The following is an 11532-nucleotide window of genomic DNA, read 5'->3' as shown; positions in this document are numbered from 1 at the left end:
GGTCTCAATGACGCTCACCAAACTTGAGCCCTTAGGTGATCTTTCTCTCCCGTCTCTCTTTGTTCCAATCCCAAGAGACTTCTTTGGAGAAAGTTAACTTGACCACAGGGCTGTCTTGTTTTTGAACTTGCTGCTGGCTTCACAATGCCTAGGATACATATCTAAACTCCATAGGATGTTATTCCAGGTCCTCACAAATCTGACCGGGACTGTCTTCTTACTCCTCTGACTCTGTCCTTCTAATCTCTCCCCACCCCAAGAATACCAAACTTCTGCCAAATGGGGCCTCTCATCCCCTCTCATGACCTTGTACTCCTGCAGCTGATGCTTCCTCTGCTGGGGATAGCCTTTCTTCCTTTCTTTGCCTGACAAATGCCTTCTCACCTTAGTGAGGCCAATAGCAATTCCCCTAGGGAGAGGGCTCTCTCCGCTGACATCATGACATTTTATTCATAGGTGGGTAGTATCACTCTAAGCTCTGTAACAATTTGTATGTTCTCATCTGTCTCCTCTATTGGACTGTAAGCCCCCCCAGCAGCCAGTACAGTGGCTGGTGTTCCATGAGATAACACAGATGTTTCTGAATGACTGAAAGCTTCAGAGCCTCTAACTCAACCCTGTGTCTCTTTTTATCTCTTTCCCTTCCCTCTTCTTTTCTTTTTTTCCTCCATAGAGATGGATCTGGTTGACTATCAAAACTCTCAATGTACAAGCTATAAATAAATATGTAAATAAAGAAACAAGCTGGCATCAAAAACAAGAAAAGAAGGCAACAGGATAAAACCAAGGATAGGGTGAGCGCATCATCTGCCTGCCTGGGGCTGGCGGCAGGACTAGTCCTGAGCTCTCCAACAGCCCCAACCAACAGTGCAAGATCACTGTAGTCAATTATTCATATCTGTATAAGAAAATATTGCTCTGGGGAAAAACGGTAACCCTAAGTCTTTAGACCCAAGAGCAATTTCTCCGAAAGGTACCACGTAACGAGACAGGACTACCATCCTCTCCCTCTGATAAAAGAGCCAGCACGTGGTGAGATAATTCCTGGCTGAGCTACAGGAGGGAAGTGTGATCTTTGCCCAGTGTCTACATTCATGAGTTTTCATTAGAAACTGTGAATATGTTTCCTCTTAGTCTGTGTGCGATGAGCAGGAACAAGAAATTGTTGGGAGGGGAGGGTCCAGCCCTGGGACTTCAAGTTCTGACAGCTTCATTCACTAACTCACTAACTCACTCCTTCATTCATTCTTGCATTCATCAGGCAATAATTCTTAACTGAATGTCTGTTTTATACAAGGCTTCCTGGAGGATTTTCCCTGCAGCTCCACCCGTGCAATCTCTCCCATCCTGAGTTTGGCTAGAAGGCATATTACCATCTATCAGCTCTTTCAATCAGAGGCCAAAAGATGCATCTGCCTAAATTGCTTCATACAGGATTCAGCACTCGAGCTGGAGGCTTTTCAGTGGCGGCTAATGGTTGTCATAGGGAGGAACAAAAAGGGCTCTTGGACATGCTTCTTTTTAAGCGTCCAGGGAACATTTTCTGGCTCTGGAAAGATTGCTCTCACAGAGCAATTTTAGCCATTATCAACTGAGAATAAAACCTACTTTACGAAATTAAATTAGCCAGTCTTCCCTCCCAGATTCATTTTTCCTCCTTTAGCGTGGTGAAACCCATCTCTATTTAGCAGGCCAAGTAACCTCTCCTACCTCGTCGTTCAAATCATTTAGTGAAATAAAAAGGCTTTAAAAAAGGAGGTTGCAAATATAAACACGAGTGCAATTAAGATCTCAACTCCATTACATTAATATAACTACTTTGCATGGAGTTCATTATGATGCACATCAGGGTTTTAATGTTTTCTCCAGTTTAGTGCCATCCTTAGTTAGAAGGAAACATCGTGCTATAGAAAACAATTGCCTCTTGGGCCGGAAAATAGTTTGCATAGGATTCCATTGTGATTAATTAAGCTCACACACGATAAAGTAGAAAGAACCAAACAGTTGTTCTTCAAATTGACAGCATATTTGGTGAACAAAAAAGATTTATAACACTAAATTTAAATTTTCCTGATGTAATAATATATTATGGAAATTACTCATCTTGTTTTCTCTCTTTTTGCTGGAAACATGGTGAGCCCTTTCTTTTTCTTTTCCCTCTCCCTATGCAAAGAAGAGAGGCACAAACAAGAGTGGAAGGAAGAGAAGAAAAGGACTCAATGAGCGAGCGCAGACATGACAATATGGGCATAAGCTTTTATTTTCTTTTTATTCCCCTCCAGTCATTTCCCACAAACATTTTATCTAAGGATTCTTCTTTGGAGTCAGCTCTGAAAGCCCGCTGCTCTCTCCCGGGGGAAAAGAGCCCTCCTTCCTGGATGTCATTCTCCACATTGAAAAGCAGCTCGCTCCCTGTTCCCTTCGGTTCATCTGCTGGCCTCACCCAGGCTCTGCTCCACTCAGCAGGTCCTTCAGGCAACCAGCACTCCCAGCCCTTAGCATCCGAGGCACGCCACAATGGTGGCCTAGAGATCGGCCCCTCACATGTCTGCAAAGAGAATCAAGAGCTCTGCTTTGAAAAACGTTGTTTGCACTCAGTCTGTTTCGTCTCTGCTTTGTTCTGTCCGCTCTTTGTATCTGTGTCTCTGTGTGTCCGTCCCTCTTCAGTTCACCTGTCCCTCCTCTCATCCTGGCCCCTCCTCTGCCGGCTCTCTCTCTCTCTCTCCTCCCCACCCTCTTTCCTGTTAAATTCTGAGTCTTCAGGTTGCAATCAAGATCCTTGAGGCCAAATAAGGAGTGATGGCTCCCGTCTCTGGAGAGCGTCTTCTATTAAGTGGCAAGACTGGGGAACTGCAATCAATGACTAAAGGCCGCTCCCCAGGGTCGGTCCGGGCTACTCAGGCAGCGTACGCTCAAATGCTTTTCCTTCTTGAGAAATTCGGTTGGGCCTCCAGCACTGATTCCTTGTCGGCTGGAAGGATACGTCCAAGGCTGCAGCAGGATCAGTGTGACACTTAAAAAGTCACCTCCCTTGGCACTGTCCTTTGTCTGTGCTGTTGTCGTGGGCCGCCCCAGAGCTGAGCCGGTGGGAGAATAAGATGAGCCCAAGCCGGACGGGGAGCCAAGGTAAACTCGCCCACAGCTTCAGGAAGGCTGGAAGAAATAATCCCCCTTAAACATCTTCTGCCTTTGGGAAGAAAGCTGACTTCTCACAGGAGACTGGCAGCTTTCGGGTAAAGAGCCCAGTGGTCTAACACACCCATAATCATCCTCATTTGCTCAAGATGTGCAGGCTTGAGAAGCCGAATTACCAAATCATTCTATAAAGCCGAAGAGATGAAACGCGATAGAAACGTTATTGATTTGGCAAGCTTGCTGCTTCCTTGCTGAGCTCGTGATGAGTATCTGGAACGAGTCTAACGAACATCCGTGGGGCTGCTGCTGCCCCCTGGTTCCTGGCTCTCTCTCGGTCTGCAGCCTCGCAGGCCTTGTATTACAGACTTCTCAAGACGTCTAATGTGATGGATTTTTAAAAAAAATATATGAAATAAAACCCAAGCCCAGGTTTCAGCCTGCTCTATCTAAGGAGTTAAAAACACTTTTAAGGTCAAACTATTGGCCTCCTCCTTTGCTTTTCATTGTTTTTCAGTCCTTGACGCCACTTGTAAAATTTGTAAAAAGAAGAACTATAATGCCTCAGGTCAGTCCTCCTAAAAATGTATTTATTAACGATCATGTGCCAAGTACTATTGACAAGCTGGGATTTCAGGGTGAGGAGGACATTAGTCTTGCCCTCAAAGAGCTTACAGTCCTCACGGACACAGATTTTTTCAATAAATATCACGTGTCTTCCCCACTAATTACAAATACCCCAATCTCACCTTTGCCCTGATAGAAGGACTTTCTCAGGAGGGTGAGCAAACACACAGTGAAATCCTTTCTTAGCTTATATCTTTCAGTTTCTTCTCACTTGCTCTGGGTCTCGTTGGTAGAGCGGTAGCGCGTCCATACTCTTGTAAGACTGCATGTATTTTTACCTTCAAACTGGGAGCAGGGGATGTTTGTTGAATGAATGAGAGCCTGGATTACTTTTCAATTATTTTGATCAGTCTGTCTTCCACTTGGGGTTCTCTGAGCTCTTCCAAGAAGGGATAGCTGTGTCTTTCTCATCTCTGTGCCCCCACATTATATGTGCTCTCAGAAAGTCTTTGATTTATGTTCAGTATCATGTCCTTTGTTTTTGGTAAGAAGGGAACATTTTTCTTCTTGCCTTCATTCCAGAAGCTCTGGGCGTAGGGTTGTTGTCAGGTCCCGTGAAGTGTGGGTCTCAGCGGATGTGAGTTTGGAAGGTGGGGGTTGGGAGCCCTAACCCGTCAAACATGGCGGCGTGTTTCTGGCCTCAGTCCTCTGCTCTGAAGCTTCTTGGCAGAGGGGGATCCTTAGCAGCGATGGAGCAAGCATTTTATTCCTTCCCCTGCCAGCTGTGAGGTGAGGGTGTTGGCAGGCGTCTGGGCTCCCCGAAAACTTCAGAGCATGCCCCTTTCCTGGTTGCCAAGATCCTTATTGGTCCTCTGTAGCTACTTGTTCTTGGCTCCATTGAGTTTCTCCTGGGCTCTCCTCCCTTCCTTCTGCTCTGAATCTCCCTACATGGCTGTTTTCCTCTCTCCAGGCCTCTCAATTTTTCTCCCTCTTCTCTTTTTGCCTGGCTTAGACATAGTAGCCAGATTTTGGAAGACTGGCTTTTTGAGTGACTTGAAAATTTTCAGGATACTACTGCTATAAACAGCCCCTGCATTTTACTTCCTGATAGTGACCCGGGACATCACACCTTACCCGCATCTCCAGTCCATGGGATGCAGTAGCCTATACCCCTTGACCGTGTGCTACGTCCATGGAGAAAGCTGCAATTTCCCCAGGATAAGCTGCTTTCCCTACTGGTTCCAGCGTCCTGAGTTATGGGGGGAGATAGTACATGGATCTAAGATAAGCATCTCTTCTATCTCACCTAGAGGACATGCAGTTAGCCCTCTCTCTCCAGGCACATGGGGGAAGAGGTTTGTGGGTGCCGTCTGCATCTGCCTGCTAAGGAGCCAGAAAGTTCCCAGAAGTTCAAGCTGGCTCTGGAAAGGAGCTGGGGGATGTTGCAAAGAGCCTTCCTGAGATAAGGAACTAGTGAGAATGCTAGCCTCATTTAAAACACATTTCAGAATGGATACACCTTTTTTTAAAATAAGGTGGGAGGGGAGTGCCTGGGTGGCACAGTCACTTAAGCATTCGACTCTTTGTCTCAGCTCACGTCATGATCTCAGGGTCGTGAGATGGAACCCTGACTTGGGCTCCACGCTAAGCAACAGAGTCTGCTTCAGACTCTCTCCCTCTGCCTCTGCCCCTCCCTCCTGTTCTTCCTCTCTCTCTGTAAAATAAATAAATGAATCTTAAAAAATATTCTAGAATGGGTCAAATATAAGGAGATGCATCTGACACTGGACCTTCACATGAAACTTTCCACCTCCAACCATTTAACTCAAGGGGACAAGCTCAAGGACAAAGGCAGAGAAAACTTAAGTTTCTATGGTCTGGCAATGCAATGCTTTTCTCATTGTTGAGGTCATTCTTTAGACTTTGCGAGGCCATCCTCGGATATGGCTCCATCCTCGGATATGGTTCCTTCCGAAGCACTCCCCTAGCACACCGTGCCACCCTTTGTGCCAGCACCCAGCACCCGGCAGGGCCCCTGTGAGACCATAGGGACACTGAGTATGGAACCTCACACAGACAGACTAGGCACTGGGCAAGTCCAGCCCCCTTTTTTTTTTTTTATTGTTATTTTTAAGATTTTATTTATTTGACAGAAAGAGCGAGAGAGCGCACGTGTTGGTGGGGGTGGGCAGGAGATGGGGGGGCAGGAGACGGAGAAGCAGATTCCCTGCCAAGCAGGTAACCCAATGCAGGACTCCATCCCAGGACCCCAGGATCATGACCTGAGCTGAAGGCAGACCCTTAATCGACTAAGAGCCACCCAGGCGCCCGTAGGCAGCCCCATCATAGGGTAGTCTGCTCTAGGAGAAGCCCTGCCATCTTCACTTGTCTCCCAGGTAATTGGTATCCAGGACCTGACTAGTCGGTGTTGACTTTGGGATTTAACGTTCTCCCCAACCCCCCCGCCCAACATTCTTGAGCACACTCCGTGAATGAACACAGTACCTTCTCTTCTCGGAGTCATGAGGAGGGCATGGGGGGAACTAAATATTTGAAAAGCACACAGTAAGCACCACAGAAGTGTTCATTAAGGAAATAAAACAGTAACCGCTCCCACTATTATTACCAGACACTGAGACGCCATGCAGGCCAGCCAGGACGTTACTTCTTAAACTACCAAAGTTCTGATTGTTTAAAGGAAAAAAAAAATGTATAGATGTATATATATATGCTTTATATTTTAGAAGCCCCCAAAATAAAATGTGGAAGCACTCTCGGCTTGAGGTTTATTCTATTTAACACCTTTCAATAGGGCGACATCTGGATGTTATCATGGCTTGGCAAGACAAGATGCCGAAATTACGAATTCTGAAAATGCTGTGCATTAGGCCCTCTTGTCTTTGCCTGTAATTGCCTTAAAGATATAAAAGAGCTTGATTGTAATAACTCCCCTAGTGTAACTAGTCTTTGTGTCTATTCTGCAAGAGAAGATGGCAGGAAGTGGGATCACTCTAAGGGTGTGAGTGAGGAGAGAGGGGTGCTAATTCTTAAATACGTGTGCCCTGCATCTCAAGTACCCAACAACCATGTGGAAGGATTACCAGTAATCAAATATATATATATATATACACACACACATATATATATCAAATATATATATACATATATGTGTATATGTATATGTCTGGGCAGCCCCGGACATATATATTTGATATATATGTATGTATATATATATCTCTCCATGTCCCCTAACCTATTAACTGGAATAATTGTTGCACCAAGATAAGAAGCCCCTAAGTATTCCAGGCTAGGTGGCCCTAGGCCCTGCAGCATTTATTATTTATTTCCTAAAGTCCTGTTCCCTGGTGATAGGGATGGAAATTTGGTAGACCGTGTCTCCCCTTGTCAAGCAAGGGAAATGGTTGTTTCATTTTTAATCTGGGTCCTTGGCCCGGACAGATAAATCTGAAGGGGGCCGTTAAGGGTGTGATGAATTGGGCTCCTGGGGATGTCTGTGGGAAGGGGGGAGAGATATGGCAGCCCCGGACATGGTTTTTTGTCAGGTGGCCGTAGGCCTTTTGAAGTGAAGCAGAGCCAGCCATTTCTGAGAACACTTAAACAAGGAGAAAAGTTTGTCTGCAACATGCCTCGAATTCTTTCAGTGGGCCGTTGTCTGTCATTTCAGAGAGTGTGTTGAAGGCCTGTGGGCTGAGCTGGAGGGGTGGGGGGAAACGGTACAGTTGGGGCTGCGTTTGTTTCATCTGGGGGTACCCTGGAGCTTAGTGGGCAGTGAATGGGTGCTTCTGGTTTGTGGTCCAGCAGCTCTAGTGGGGGAGCGGGGGGTGGGTTTCTGAGTGACCCCTGGGTGTCACGTGGTCAAACGTCATGTCCGTGGGGCACAAAAGCAGCCAAGTGATCTTGACTGGGTTCCTCTTATCCATGGAGACAGTCAAACTGTGTGGTTATAGTTCCCAATTAGACTTTTGTTTTGGGCCCAGAGATAATTTAAATTTAATGTTATACATGATGAGAAGTCATGCAGATTTTTAGCAGGAGTTGATATGATTTGATTTATATTTAGAACAGAAATAGTGAACCAGTTAGGATTCAGCCAGGAGACTAAAAGCACAATAGCAATGTGAGCAGGGAAAATTTATTACTGCATACAAATTACTAGCTAGTTAAGGGGTATTACCTACTAAGAAGTATAAAGAGAACTCTCAAGGATACAGGAATAAGACGTAGGGAGCAATCATTTCTTACAAGGCTGAGAGAGCAGGCAAGCAGAGGACGAACTTGGAAGAGCCATCCCTGTCTACTGCCAAGGCTATGATTCATCTAGTATGGTCCAGGATAAGGCAGTTAGGTTCACTCAGGTGACGCAGGCTGGGCTGGCTAGCAGCAGCCACTTGCTGCTGTGCAGGTGGAACCCACAGGAGGGTTTGCGTCACTGGATCTCCCACACATCACTTGCAAGGGAGCGGTGGGTAGGCAGGGAGGAATCTACACACAAAGCTTTTAGGAAGAAAAACTCTGGAACCAAGACGACGAGCCCTTTCCTCTTGCAGCCTCTCCCCACCCCCCACTCATCAGGCCTGACTCTGAGCCCCCTCGAAAAAGAGAAATGGCTACCCGGGTTCAGCTCCAGTATCTCAGAGAAGAGCAGGGAAGAGTGTATTTGGAGCTTAGAGGCAATATCCATAGATGTACGGGTAAGGAAGGAATGATGGGCTTGAAGAGTGGAGAGTCTGGAGGCTAGAGTGGGTGAGGCAGGGGGAAAGAAGGATGAAATGGACAGACTGACGCCCTGACCTTGATCCTGAAGCAGAACTTGAGACTGCGGGATGGCAGGGAGGAGGATTAGAATTGGCACTGCTGAGGCTAAAGAGGTAGGTCTCCGTGGCTGACGAGGAGCAATTTGCGAGAGGGAAGCCTCATGGGTATCCCCAGGTTTGATGGCCTTCATAGTTGGGAAAAAGAACAGGTTTGAGTTTGAGAGGAAGAGAATGAATTCTGTTTTGGACGCGACAGTTTATGGCACCTGTAGGATATCCTGACAAGCTTCAGAATATCCTGGAAAAAGCCCCATGGATTCAAATGTGTACTGGAGGTAAGGATTTCCACAATTGCTACAAAATTCACAGGCAAAGGAAAGGAATGAAAAAGCAAATTTCCACCTTAAGAAGAGTTTCAACAAAAATTCTCTTTCAGAAATCAGCTTTCCTCAAGTTCATGAAAGTCTTACAAAATTTCAGTTAAAGCTTGGAGCTGCATTACCTTTTCTTCAAAGCATCCTGAAACTTTCTTTTAGACTAAGGCTCAGAATTCAAGGTGTGTGTGTGTGTGTGTGTGTGTGTGTGTGTGTTTCCATATGTTTTTGTTGTTGTTTTGCAGAGAAAGAATTCTTTTATATGTATATAGTTTCCAAATGAGCAAAGTGTCTATGTTAAAGTGTCTAGGAAATATTAGTATTTTACTATTATAACCATTTATTGCAGGTTAAAAATTGGTTAGACAAACATGCATAAATTCAAAGGAAGGAGGTGAGATTAATGGGCTGGGAAGACACATGTATGAAATCCCCCCGGTCCAGCATTCATTTCTTGTGCTACGTATCATGGCGCTTAGCTGTGTTCTCAATCGAGTTGCTTTCTGTACACAAGTTCTGCTTCCTTTTCTGTGCTAAGTTTCTAGAGGACAGGAAAGATACCATTTGTTATTTATTCTTCACATTTTAATAGTAGGTTCTCAATAAAGACTTCTTTTTTATTTGTCAGTGAATGTTTATTAAGCATCACGCTGAGCCAACACAGGCTTAGGTGATCCTTGAAACCAACATGAAAAACACAGAGTCCATTTCTTGAGGATCTCATATTTTAAATGGAGAAAACCAGAGAAAGAGCCCTTTTGATCAAATACGGATAGGTGTTTAAAGAGATGATCCTTTTTCTTAGGCATGCCCTTCAACTTGGAGTGAGTCTCTGGACTAAGAAGTGGAAGTACCGTCTATTCTTTACACCAGTGTTCTGGGAGCCGACTAGGTATCAGATGCCATGCAGGCTACTCAGAACTCCAGCGGTGTTTGTGTGCAAAAATCAAATGAATGTTCATGTATTATATGGGATTATACTGGAGGGAACATCAGAACAGTCTAAAGCTTTATAAGCTTGACAAGAATGTTGGGAAGATTAACAAGTTAATATTTCAAAAGATGCTTTGAAGATAGAAAGTGCCAACATAAGTGCTAATTATTATTATTAGCCCCACAACCTTTTCCCTTTTCCCTTTACTGTTAGATCTATCATAAAACTTCTTAACCTCAAGGGAATTATTTTTCTTTAGATGAGCATTTTTTATCAAGTCAAATATTAATACATGCTTTTTTGGAAATACCATTTCTTCCATTACTCTTTTTATCCTCCCTAGAGGACAGAGATTGTGTCATTTGTGCATTTTGTAAGGCCTTTGGTAATGCAATATATATTTTGTCACTCTATCAGTATCTTGGCAATGCCTGGCTAAAATCTGTAAGAGGCGCAAAAATGTATGTTTGGAATCCTACAAACAGTGACTACAAACCAGTGAGGTTAAAAAAAGAAAAACCCAATCAGAACTTAGGTATCTAAAGAGATTTGCATTTTAAAGTGGTCACCAGGGGAGACTGTAGAGTCTACTCGACCAGAGATGCTGACATTACTCCAAATATTTTGGTTCTCCTCATTTGGAATTGCTTTCAGAAGCACTTTTACAAACCATATTAAGAGCTAGTGTCATTACTTCATATTGCCTCTTCTATATGAAAAGACCATGAGAGACCAAGAGTAGGAAACCTGTTCAAAGCGACTTCTCGGTATTGCTGTGTGGAAGGCCCAGATAGTTAATGAGTTAGAAACCCACTGCAATAATAGGAAACAAACCATCCTAATGCTATACACACCACAGAGCTTGAGAAGATTTCAAACACAAACATTGAAACGTTTTAGAGCATGTTATTAGGTTGTTCAGGGGGAAAAAATCAGAACTATGCTTAAAATATATTCACTGAAGAAGGAAAGGCAAACAAAATGATAACACACACACACACACACACACACATTCACACCCATTCACCCCTCTTCTTTCCCTTTCCAATAGCTTGATCAGGTACTCTGGAGGAAAAATGAAACAAAACAAAACAAAACAAAACAACCCTAAGCCCCCCACCCCCACTCACGCGCAGAGACGCACGCGCGCACATGCATGCTTCAGTCTTCCTTTCTTCCATCACTGGAAATGATAGCCAGAAATTTTTGGTTACTTTCCACCTTTTCCTCATCAACCTGGTTTGTTGCCAGTAAAGAGGAAGAAAGAGAAACAGATAATGGGCAGCTGGGACATGGACTTGGCTGAATCGTCACGGGCTTTTATTCCTTTCCCTGTCTGATGCATCTGTTCAAGGCTTGTACTGGTTGGGGCTGGCTTCTGTCACAAGGCACCACAGCCTGGGTGGCTTACACAGCAGAAATGCATCCTCTCTCAGTTTTGGAGGCTGGAAATCCATGATCAGAGTGTCAGCAGGGTTAATCCCTATTGAGGGCTGCAAAGAAGAATCTGTTCCATGACTTTCTCCCAGCTTCTGGAGGTTTTCTGGCAGTCTTTGGCATTCCTCGGCTTGTAGACACATCACCCCGCTCTCCACTGTCATGTTCACTCAGTGTTCTTCCTGTATGCATGCCTGTCTTCACAACTTCCCCTTTTAGAATTTACTGGTCATGTTGGATTGGAGTCCATGCTAATAACCTGATGTTAACTTGATTACTTCCATGAGACCCTATTTCTAAACAAGATCACATT

This window comes from Martes martes (genome assembly GCF_963455335.1).
Source record: "Martes martes genome assembly, chromosome: 3".
NCBI classification, from domain to species: Eukaryota; Metazoa; Chordata; class Mammalia; order Carnivora; family Mustelidae; genus Martes; species Martes martes.
This window is presented reverse-complemented; position numbering follows the sequence as displayed.